Source organism: Podarcis filfolensis (genome assembly GCF_964270895.1).
Source record: "Podarcis filfolensis genome assembly, chromosome: 3".
NCBI lineage: Eukaryota > Metazoa > Chordata > Lepidosauria > Squamata > Lacertidae > Podarcis > Podarcis filfolensis.
This window is the reverse complement of record NC_139606.1, coordinates 81,379,453-81,390,487: the sequence shown is the minus strand read 5'-3', so window position 1 is coordinate 81,390,487 and position 11,035 is coordinate 81,379,453. Positions and strand designations below refer to the sequence as shown.

Below are 11,035 nucleotides of genomic sequence, written 5' to 3'. Positions count from 1 at the left end.
CTTACAGCTCTTTCAGGAAGTACTTAGGCTTCCATTCATTATTTCCAAATTAACAAGCATGGGGAAAACCCACAACTGAAGATTTGCAAAGTCACTCCGCCCCCCGAACCAAATATGGCTTTTCTAAAGCCATGCGGCTATTGGGGATCAGAGCCACCAGCACAGACATCTTTCCTGGTCAGTTACATGATGGAAATGGGAAAGAGGGAAAAAAAAGAAACAAGGAAACTTGACTTCCTTCCTTCTAATGTGAGGGACTGTGGCCTAGCTAAGTCTAGGAAAAAAACTTTCACTATGTTCTTGGTGCTTTAACTAGAGCTAAGCATGTGAGAATGAATTATCTCAAAAATTTGAGGCTCCCTTTGAGCTTTGGCCCCAGGCCAAATTACCATCTTGCCTCCCCCCCCCCCATTGGCCCTGGATCCCCATAGATCATAGCTGTCAACTTTTCCCTTTTCTTGCGAGGAATCCTATTCGGAATAAGGGAATTTCCTTCAAAAAAGGGAAGATGTTGACAGCTATGCCATAGATTTTTCCTGGTTTGGATTCAAGTTGCATCTGCAAACAGACATTTATCTCAGTCACCTATGAGAATGCTAAGATTGCAGGTTTGGTCGCCTTAAGGGACAGCTGCACATTCCTGCATTGTGGTGGCAGCGGGGAGAGCTATATGACCCGCAGGGCCTCTTCCAACTCTCTGATTCTGTTATGTACTGAGCTGGATCCTAGAACAATAGGATCCAGAATGCAGCAGTCTGATTGGTCTGGAGGAGCCACCCAATCCATCTCCAGGTAGAAGTGAATCAGCGACCTGATTGACCTGCAGGAGCAGCCAATCAGGCTCCTGGATGAAGTGAATCAGCAACCTGACTGGCCTACAGGAGTAGCCTGGAATTAGCCAATCATGCGAGGCCCATTGTGTAAATAATGTATATATAGCTAGACGTTTTGGGGCATGAAATCCACACTCGACTCCGAGTATATTTCAGATTCTATGACTACATCTTCATCTACCCCACATCCGATATCACAGATGGCATCAGGTGTGGAGGAGGTAAGTGCAGTTTGGGGAAAACAGCTACACAGGGCTAACTGGGACCCTTGCTGGGCCCAATTAGCCACATGGGAGATTCCTCACCACGGCCATTACTCTGGTAATTGCTGCTTGGTTTCAACCAGTTATTTCTATTGATTTAACAGTAACAGCGATGCATGCCTTATAGCAGTGGAGTGGGAATGGTTGCTAAAGTTAATAATGAAAAGCTTTTAAAGCTATAATTCCCCTATCACTTTCCTTTCTAACTACTCATCAGACTTTTCACCATTCACATATTCTGTCTGGCAGAAATACTAAGTGCTTGATTGCAGCATTTGGTGTGCCTTCTATTCCTGCCATTAGACAACTCTGCTCATTCTATTCTGAAACTAGAATTAATTTTAAATTTGGTTGGATGCATAGCTTGCCCTGTTTGCAAGGCTTTAAGGCAAATAATACATTATACATTACACTGCTAAATGAAACTTGCCTTGTGTGTTGCAGCTAAAACAATATCACCATCTCCAGAAGATGCTCAGGTTTACCTCTTGGAGAACCGCAAGACGGCAGTACACACTACAAAGAATGCTGAGGTGCATTATCTTGATGTCCATACTTTGTGTACAGATACATTAGAGGGTATCTTTGATTAGATTAACTTTAAAGATCAGAAGAAAAATATAAGCAATTTTAAAAATAAAGAATATGAGTAAGTGGACAAGCATCACTGAAAATAATAATAAAAAATGTGCAAAATTCACCATGATCTCAAGGAGCTGTTTTATTATTTATTACATATAAAATTTGTATTCATTTGTAGATCTCAGGGCAATTCACAGCATAAAAATCCAAGATTAAAACACAAAATGCGTAATAAAAACAAGAAAAGGAACAAAACCAAAAAAAACCCTTCTCCCTCCTCAATACCTATTTACATTACATTACACATAATGCTTTTATGTCAGACGACTTCTAATACCAAATTTTAAAGTTTTCTGGCAGGCATAAATTTTGCATAGGATTGTGCCCCAGGTTTTTTTTTATTGCTGTAATTATTAATTACATTTCTTTTTTGCTTGCTATAAAACTGTCTCACAGTGATCTGCAATTATAACAGTATACATAATTCAAAATTTAAGATACATCAAACAATAAATAAAAGAACATTAATTGACTAAAAGTGCTAATCTTGCAATAACATAAAAATGGGGGGGGGAATCCTACTAAAAGACACCAATAGGCATAAGTATATTCCAGCCCCATTACCTCCATGATGTCTTTGTCTGGAGCCTAAAATTTTAGGCATATTTCTCCAAGGAGAGCATCACATATTTGGAGAATCATCACTGAAAAGGCCCATTCCTACATCTTGTGTGGTGGGGGCACAAAGAGAACGGCCTCAAGTGATGCATACAAGTTCAAGGTAGGTTCATGTGGGGAGAACCCTAAGGTGTTGGGGTTCTCAGCCATATAAGGCTTTGTAGGTCAGAGCCAGCACTTTGAATTGAGCCCAGAAACAAATCAGCAGCCAATGCAATTGGGTCAAGATTAGCGTTGTATGATCAAACCTCCTACTCCCGGACAAACAAATTGGCCTTTAAATTCTGCACTACCTGTAGTTTCCAGAATGCCTTCAAAGGTAGCCCCACATAAAACAAATTGCAGTAAACTAACCTAGAGGTTACCAGACTGTCGACAGCAGAAGCTAGTGAGCTATGCCACCAGCTGAAGCTGATGGAAGGCATGTCACACCCGCACCCTCCAACATTTCTCCAATGAAAATAGGGACATCACCACTGAGGCCACTTGCCCCTCCAGTGATGTTGGTAGGTCCAGAAGTATAAGTGAACTATGCACCTGCTCCTTTAGAGGGAGTTTCATTTTGTAACCTGTAATATGTTGCATTAATGGGATAAAGTTATACACTAGATGAAGTCAGGCAAATGTGGGGAAAGCTCAAATCTCCGTTACTTAATTCTGTTATATCTTATGACTTTCAATCCCATTATCCTTCACTCTGCTTAGAATATAAATAATATCCCTCTGCCCTTTGTGGTGCAACAGCTTTCGAGCCAAAGCCATTATAACCATTTTCCAATAGATTTTTCTCTCTAGCAAGATGGCAAATGGCAGGACCCCAGCAAGAGATAACATAGAAAAAGGCTTCCTTCTTCACAACAGGCTACAGAGAATATACAGAATGATCGGGACTTCCCTGCTATTCAGGGCATGTTGGACTTGCTTAAAAGAGAGAAAAATAATTTAGAAATGGAATGGAATAGAAAGTCGGTGGCGGTAGAGTGCCTCTGTGTTCTCTTAACCTATGAATTGCATTCGGAAAGATTCAGAGAATAGGTTCCACCTTTGAGAGACTATCAGTCAAGTAGGCAGCTGAAGCCAACAAACAGATAAACAACTATGAAGAACAACTCAGGTAAGGTCCAATAATACTCAAATATGTACAGATATTATCTATGTAGCATTTTAATGGAAATTACAATCAAATTGCAGGCCCACACATAGGCACTTGCCAGCTGGGTGGGTAAAAATGAAAGAGCCAGGAGTTGGTTCTGGGATAGAATAAGGCCACAACTTTATGGTTTCCAAAAATAGGTTTGGTGTAGGCATGGGGCAAGGATATGTTCATTGAATAGCCTCAATGTGGGTGTTAGCCCACAGGGAATGCCTAATGATAGGGTCTGCCATGGTGTTAACCGCTTCTGGCAGGCCTTTTCACACAACCTGACAAGGTGCTATGGACCATCAGCCCCCAAGATAGGCTTCCAGACAAGAAGAGCCACTCTCCAAAATCCCTTAAGGTTATACCTCATTGGGATGGGGGTGGGGTGTCCCTCCAAAAATACCTTCTAAGGACCCAACAGCCCAAAGCTGCTCCTGCCATTACAAGTTGTGACATGATAGAATAAACAAATAGGCCAATTTGTATGATTGCTGTGAGGTAGGAGAAAACCACTCGGAAACACAGCCAGACTTCCAGACTGTCACTGGGATTCAATCACATACCACCAAATTCAGGTTGCACTAGGAGGTCTTGCACAACAAGCTCAGTTTTAGTGATGGGGGGAAAACCTGTGCACCTCAATTTCAAGGCTTTGTGAGAATTTTCAGGACTGAAAACAAGCTGGGAAAACTTCAGCTGGGAATGCTCCCAGAGTGGCTTAGAAGCCACAACAAAAAATGAAATGGAGATGCAAAGGATAGAGCGGGAAACCTGTGGCGTTGTCTGAATCACCATAATAACAAACATTTCAAGGGTTCAGGGACATCATTACAGTGACATTTAGTATAAGAATCCTGTTAAAGTATGCTAGCATTGCTATCGCCATAGCAATGGGCAACTGGGCCAGGAGAGACTAGTCGCCTAGTGACTTACGGAAGAAGGGAGACTTGTAAAAAGGACTTGTAAAAAGGGTTTGCTCCCTCCCTGCACTTATAGTGAGAGCCTGAACTCAGCAGGCGTGCAGGGGAGGAGCCTGGAAGGGTGAAGTACTTTGAGTCAGGCATGATGGTTGCTGTTTGAACAGCAGCTGCCTGTTTTGATTTTCATACCTCCTTTGCTCTGAGTCAGAAGGCAAAAGAACAAAAGATCAGGCTGCTTGTGTACAGCACTGAGCTGCATTGTGGGAAAGCTCAGGGTGGGCAGAAATGAGTTTGGCAGTGGTGTGTGTGTTGATATAAATAAAGGTTGAATTGGTTTGGGGAGAATCTGCTGTTAAATCTAAATCTTGGGGCAAATTAACTGAAGGGGAAATTGACTTGAGGGAGTTGATGTTTGAGGCTCCAGACTCTTCCTTCTGCCTTGTTCTGTGTTTGGGGCTATGGACAAGTCACTTTTCACTGTGGTCACATCCACACCGTTTGTTTAAAGCAACGGACTACCTCCCCACAAAAATCCCAGGAACTGCAGTTTGTTAAGGGTGCTAAGATTTCTAACTCTGTGAGGGGTAAACTACAGTTCCCTTATTTCATTTGGGGAAAGTCGTGCGCTTCAAATGCATGGTGACTCATCACACCCAGCAGCGGACGCTTACATGAGAGCAGCAGCATTCCTGCTTCCAGCATTAGATATTCATTGGCACACAGCCCCTCAATATGGAGTTTCATGGCTGCCAGGGGAGGCTTTTGTGGGCAGAGCAAGAGTGCACAAGGGAGGGAGAGGGCTGAGTCAAGAGAAAGTGTAGCAGAAGTGGCTTGGGAACACTAACCGCCCCTGCATCTGATCAACATGTGGCCTGCGTCCGCAATTTTAAAATACAAGAGACTAATGGAATGATGTTGACAGTATTATTTCCTACAGCTTTTAGATGAGACTTCTTAAAAGAGTTTGGGTACTTAACAGAAAGAGCACCATCTGCTGGTGTCTAATATTTCACAGCATCTATAAATTAGTATGTAAGGGATTGCCGATTCCACATGGCTTCTAGTGTGGTGCTATTCATACGAAGCGTCAGCTTGCTGGAGAGAAGTCATGTTTTGCCATTTGTTTCTGGCATGGATGGGAAATCTTAATGAGGAATGGCCATCTCATAACTTTTTGGCTTCCGGCTACCCTGATTAAATAGGAGAAAAAAAGAACAAGGGAAAAATATTTTGCGTATTATATTGAGAAATATTTTGTGTTCTACATGCATGCAAAAAGGGCTAGGCTGAATCACTGGCAAGCCCAGATAGTGAAAGGGAAGTCTCCTGTCTGAACCCCTGGAGAACGTCTACTAGAAAGTGTGTAGACAAACACTAAAACAGATGGGGCAATGAATAGCATAGGTCAGTTTCATCAATACATATGTGTTGTGTGGTGACTGAAGCTAAAGGCCAAATATTACTTTCATATAATGGTTAGCAACTGGGTGGTGGATGTTTTAGGAGTGGGGGTAATTTTCATCAGGACCACAGAACACAGATGGTTTCACCATCTTCCACACATGATAGGCTTAGGAGAAAAGCTCCCATTGGTGCCAGTGGGAGTTTTCCCCATCACCACCACCCAAAGCTAAGTGCAGTTCTTGTGGGGGGGTTATTTTCATCAGAATTGTGGCTCGGGAGGTAAGGGATAAACCTCATGCCCTGCATGCCATGACCACCAATGGAAATGGCCTCTCTACACTTCTTAGTTCTGATGTCTCTTCTGAGATCAAACAGAAGATATGACCACACCATGGACTTAAAAGAACATTATTATACTGGGTGTTTTATTTTCAATTTCTTTCTTAACTATTCTCAGCATGGAATTTGCCTGTTCGCAGATACTGCAGCACATTGAGTCAACATTTTCGTTAAGCGATTCACTGTTTGACTAGTACTTCAGAGACTCTCAGTTTATATGTGATATTTTGGGTCTTTTGCCTCAAAGCACATCACTTTACACTTATGTACACTGACCGAAGCTTATTCTGGTGTCCTTTTATCCAGTTTGGAGGGGTCTGGAGAGATGGCAAGAGAGAGAGAGAGAGAGAGAGGAGGGAGAAACTCGAGACGGAAAACAGAGGGGGAGCACGTGTGTTTATGATGAGGGTTTGGAAGAGGGAAATATTCTCCTAGGAGTTGCTAAGTTGTAGGGCAAGTTTCTGTGCAGTTAGAATTTACTAAGCACCATTATTGTCTGCAGACCTCTAGTTTAACTTTCTGTTTACGGTCTGTTTCTGGAACTTAAACTGAGATTTGAGGAGTATATGAGTCAGTGCTTTTAAAGGTGAATTTCGTCAATTGCAGTTATTGTTGTAATCATCATATTTGCTAGGTATACATTATAGGGCCCGGTTGTAAGCATTACGGAAGCTCTTAGAAGCTCTCAGACATGACACCAGGTCAGTATCTGTAATGATAAAAATAAAGAAGATTGCTATGGTTTCTGCTATAGCCATGATTGTAATAGGCAAAGGACTGACACTGCGTGGCCTGAGAAATAACTGAATATGGTCTTGTAATGTTACATTGCCAGTATTGGGCCCAATCCACCCTCTCAAGCAGGTAAGCATTACATTTGAGACTCAGAGCAATACTGTAGCTCAGTGGTTCCCAAACTACCCCCAGCCTGCCTGCCCGCATGTACCTGCTGTAGTATTTGCATTGTGCTGAGCTAGATGCTGTATAATTTATTGTGTTTTATTGCTTTTTTATTTCTTATATTGCATTACGATTTGTATTCCATTACAAAATACAGTATAATAAATAAAAGAAGCGATAAAATACAAATATACTTAAGTTGACCTGCCTCAAACCAGCTGAATGAAGCTCATGGACCACAGTTTGGAAACCTGTAGCTAATTCTGCACTCAATGCCCACTTTCAGATATGATGGCTGCATTTAGTGTTATCCCTGCAGAATTATGAATGCAAATCCCAGTTTTAAGGTCCAGTAAACTGCAGCTGGAATGTCCACCATAAACACCAATCAGTGCTTGAACCATTCAGCATCAATCAGTAAGTATGCATCATTTTTCTGAAACTTGCTAGCCTGTGCTGATTAAAAAGTCAAACAAACTCAGAATTTCAAAACCTCAAAAAATAACAGCAACAAAAGTGCATTCCTTTAGTGCCAATAATTTAGTTACATTAGAGATGCAAAAAACTAAAAATGGTGTGAAGGGGGAAAATATAGTTTCTTAAGAGTTCCTTCTAGTTGTAAAGAACACCTCACAACTGATTTATTAAGGTACTGGACCAGTTGTCATAATTTTGTATGTATTTGACTTATCTAAAATTGAGCCAAACATTCTTAGAGAAGAATTTTCTGTTTGGTTATTAAATTTCTTTTTCAAACTTTTTTTGGGGGAAGGGAAACAACTCTTGGAGAAGGTCTGTGGCTCAGTAGCACAACACTTGCCTTGAATACAGAAGATCCCAGGTTTAATCACTGGCATCTTCATGTGGGTCTTGCAGTCACCCCTGGCTGAAATCCTGAAGAGGGACTGCCAGGCATTGTAGACAATACTTAGCTAGATAGAACAATAGTCTGACTCAAGTGTGAGGCAAGTTCCTAGGTTCCTAAACTCCTCCTAAAGCGCTGGAGAAATGTCATCATCTCCTGCAGAATATTCAACGAAGTTCAAGCCCACCCCTCCAATTTCCCCATGAAATTTGGGGTGCACCTGTGGATCCAGTTTTAATGCTGTTTGATGTTATTTTCATGTTGCTGAAAGAAGTAAAGGGCTTGCTGTGACGTTAACATATGAGAGTGCTGGGGGTGAAATAGTTAAACAGGTTACCCAATAAGGACCCAGGGGGGTAGAGTCAGAGGGTCTATAAAACCAGCTCTGGGAGGGGCAAAGGGGGGAGTTGGGTGGTTGGTTGGAGTGGGAGTGAATTGGGATGGAGTCTGTGGGGAGGTTGAGTTAGTGTAGTGAAATAAGCTGAGTCGGGAACAGCTAGGGGCTAGGAAGACAAGTACCGTATTTTTTGCTCTATAAGACTCACTTTTTCCCTCCTAAAAATTAAGGGGAGATGTGTGTGCGTCTTATGGAGTGAATGCAGGCTGCGCAGCTATCCCAGAAGCCAGAAGAGCAAGAGGGATCTCTGCTTTCACTGTGCAGCAATCCCTCTTGCTGTTCTGGCTTCTGAGATTCAGAATTATTTTTTTCTTGTTTTCTTCCTTCAAAAACTAGGTGCGTCTTATGGTCTGGTGCATCTTATAGAGCGAAAAATACAGTAAATATCTGAGAGGTGGTTTAATGAGTGAGAGCAGGTAGCGGAAGTTATAGGTCTGGATAGGCACTCCATGATTGTAATTGACTGATACCGTTTATGAAACCACACGCTTGTTAAACTGCAATAAATAAACAAAACTTTATGTTCCAATTTAATCCTTCCTGTACTCAGTATTGTACCAGGTAGGGCCTGGGTGGTGGCAGCGAGAGATAAAGTGGTGGCACAGGGATCAATAGACGGTGAAGCGCCCGGGGACCCTGTGTGATCGCCACACTTGCCCCCTCCATCTTCTAGCCATCCTGTCTTAGCCCAATGCTACCTTCATCCTCCAATATGAACTAATGACAGAGTTCAACACTCAGTGAACTGAAATTTCTCATTAAAAGAGAAATTTCTGATTCAAACAGTTGGAGAATTTCACCTCCCCCCTGAAGAACATTTGCTAAAGTGTCTCTCCTCCAATTTCGCTGCTTTCAAATGGAGTGTTTGGGGACGCCATTTTCATTCCGCTCCAGCTGATGTTTTCAAATATGAAAGGAAATGGGAAAGACTAGGCCCACATGGGAATGAAGACACCTGGAGTGATCCACTGGAGTCACTGGATTCAAAACACCACATAATGGAGTCCATACCCCGCTGAAGTGAATGGCAACTCCACTATAGATGTTGACACCTGTGCATTAAAAGGCTTCAATTGTGAAATGCCCTGGCAGTTTTGCAACTTTTTCCTTTTCCCCAGCATTTTCGCATGTTTGCTGCCCATTGATAAGAATGATTTATTCAGGAGGTTCCAAAAGTAATTGGAAAGAAAAACCCCCAGCACATATCTAATACATGGATCGTTAATTCTGTAGCTGTGCTCCTATTTTGAAGTGAAAAACTTTTTGTCACCGCTATAGTCAACATTATTGTCCTTAATTAATCATTTGTAAAAAGATCGTTTAACACCTTTCCATGGTTTAAAAAGAAGTTTTATCGTTTGTCCTGCTGCATGCAGTATAGCTCATTTCCTAGTCCACCTCCTTTCATAATTTAATGCATTTTGCCTTGCTTTCTTTCCATTGATCCCCCCCTCCCTCAAACAATTAGGCAAAGACACTGATGAATGAGGGCATGTGCCTGCTTGAGGATGGAATCCCATTGTCTCCTGAATTAAAAGTGGTTATTTGACTTGAAACAGCTTCCAGAATGGAAGTCTATAGCTGTGTGTTAACTAAACATTGGAGGGGAGAGTTAAATTGAAATCTGAGTGCTCGGGGAATCTTTAGTGAGGCATTTCTACATCAAGAAGGCTCTGAATAAGAAGTGGAGAAGCATCAAACCTCTACAGCCATTTTTGACTGTGTAGACATTCCACATAAGCAGTTGTGTCTAACAGTGCTTTTCTGAAAAATGGAAGGAATAATTCAGGGTTGGTAAATAATTGCTGTGTTGTGGTTTGTATGTATGCGTGTGTTTACTATATTAGGAACAGAGAAGCAGTTTTAAGGCATGGAATTGTGGCAAGGGGTGGGGAAGAAATGATAATTGTTTGCTTCACAACTGAAGGGGTTCAAATGGCCTCCTAAAACTCTCCCCATCACCACCACTCACCTATGTCCAGGGCGTAAAATGGCTTGACTGCAGCACTGTGTTCATTTGCTCTCATGGATTATTTATTTATTATTTTATATCAACAATTTATATACCACTTAACACTGAATTTGCTAAGCGGCGTAGAATAAAATTTCAAAAAACATATATACAGTGGGTAAAATAAATTAAAACAAATCATAAAATTGGAAACTGATTGTGAGCTTTTCAACTGGCCCCTATCCTTTAACCAGACTTAGTGTGTGAAGTTTTTGATGGCTCAGATACAGAGATGTACTAGTGTTAGACTCGCTGATATTATTTTAGCTGCTGCTGTATTGTTATTATGCATTAATGATGTAAAGTACTGGTTTAATCTAACACTATTGTTATGTTTCAGTTTTTATTATGTGCTGTGAACTGCCCTAGGGTCTTTTGAAAAAGAGCAGTCTATAAATGAATCAAATAATAGTAAGCTCCTAGATTTTGGGCAGACTTTCTCTGGAATTGCACAGCTCAATTGTTTGTAGGGATCAGGAATGAAGTCCCTTGAGTTGTGCCTCATGCCAGGGTCAGTTTAGCTTCCTGCAGCTTTAAAAATCAGCTGTTGGGTGTTTTGCACAGCCCAGCTTCTTATGAGCTGTGATTAGCTCCCAGGAGTTGGATGAAAACTCAAATCCGTGCAAAATCTCATTTTAAATTATAAGATGGAGATGAACTTCTCAGGAAAATGACACTCAGTTTGTGACATATCTAAGCGTT

General features: G+C 41.6%; 1 long non-coding RNA gene across 1 annotated transcript; it reads left to right on the top strand.

The window, feature by feature from the left end:
• Positions 1 to 8,333: 8,333 nt before the first annotated feature.
• Positions 8,334 to 8,856, top strand: LOC310758967. Its single transcript, XR_014546140.1, has 2 exons — positions 8,334 to 8,440; positions 8,717 to 8,856. It is a non-coding gene; the product is annotated as an uncharacterized lncRNA (long non-coding RNA).
• Positions 8,857 to 11,035: the final 2,179 nt, after the last annotated feature.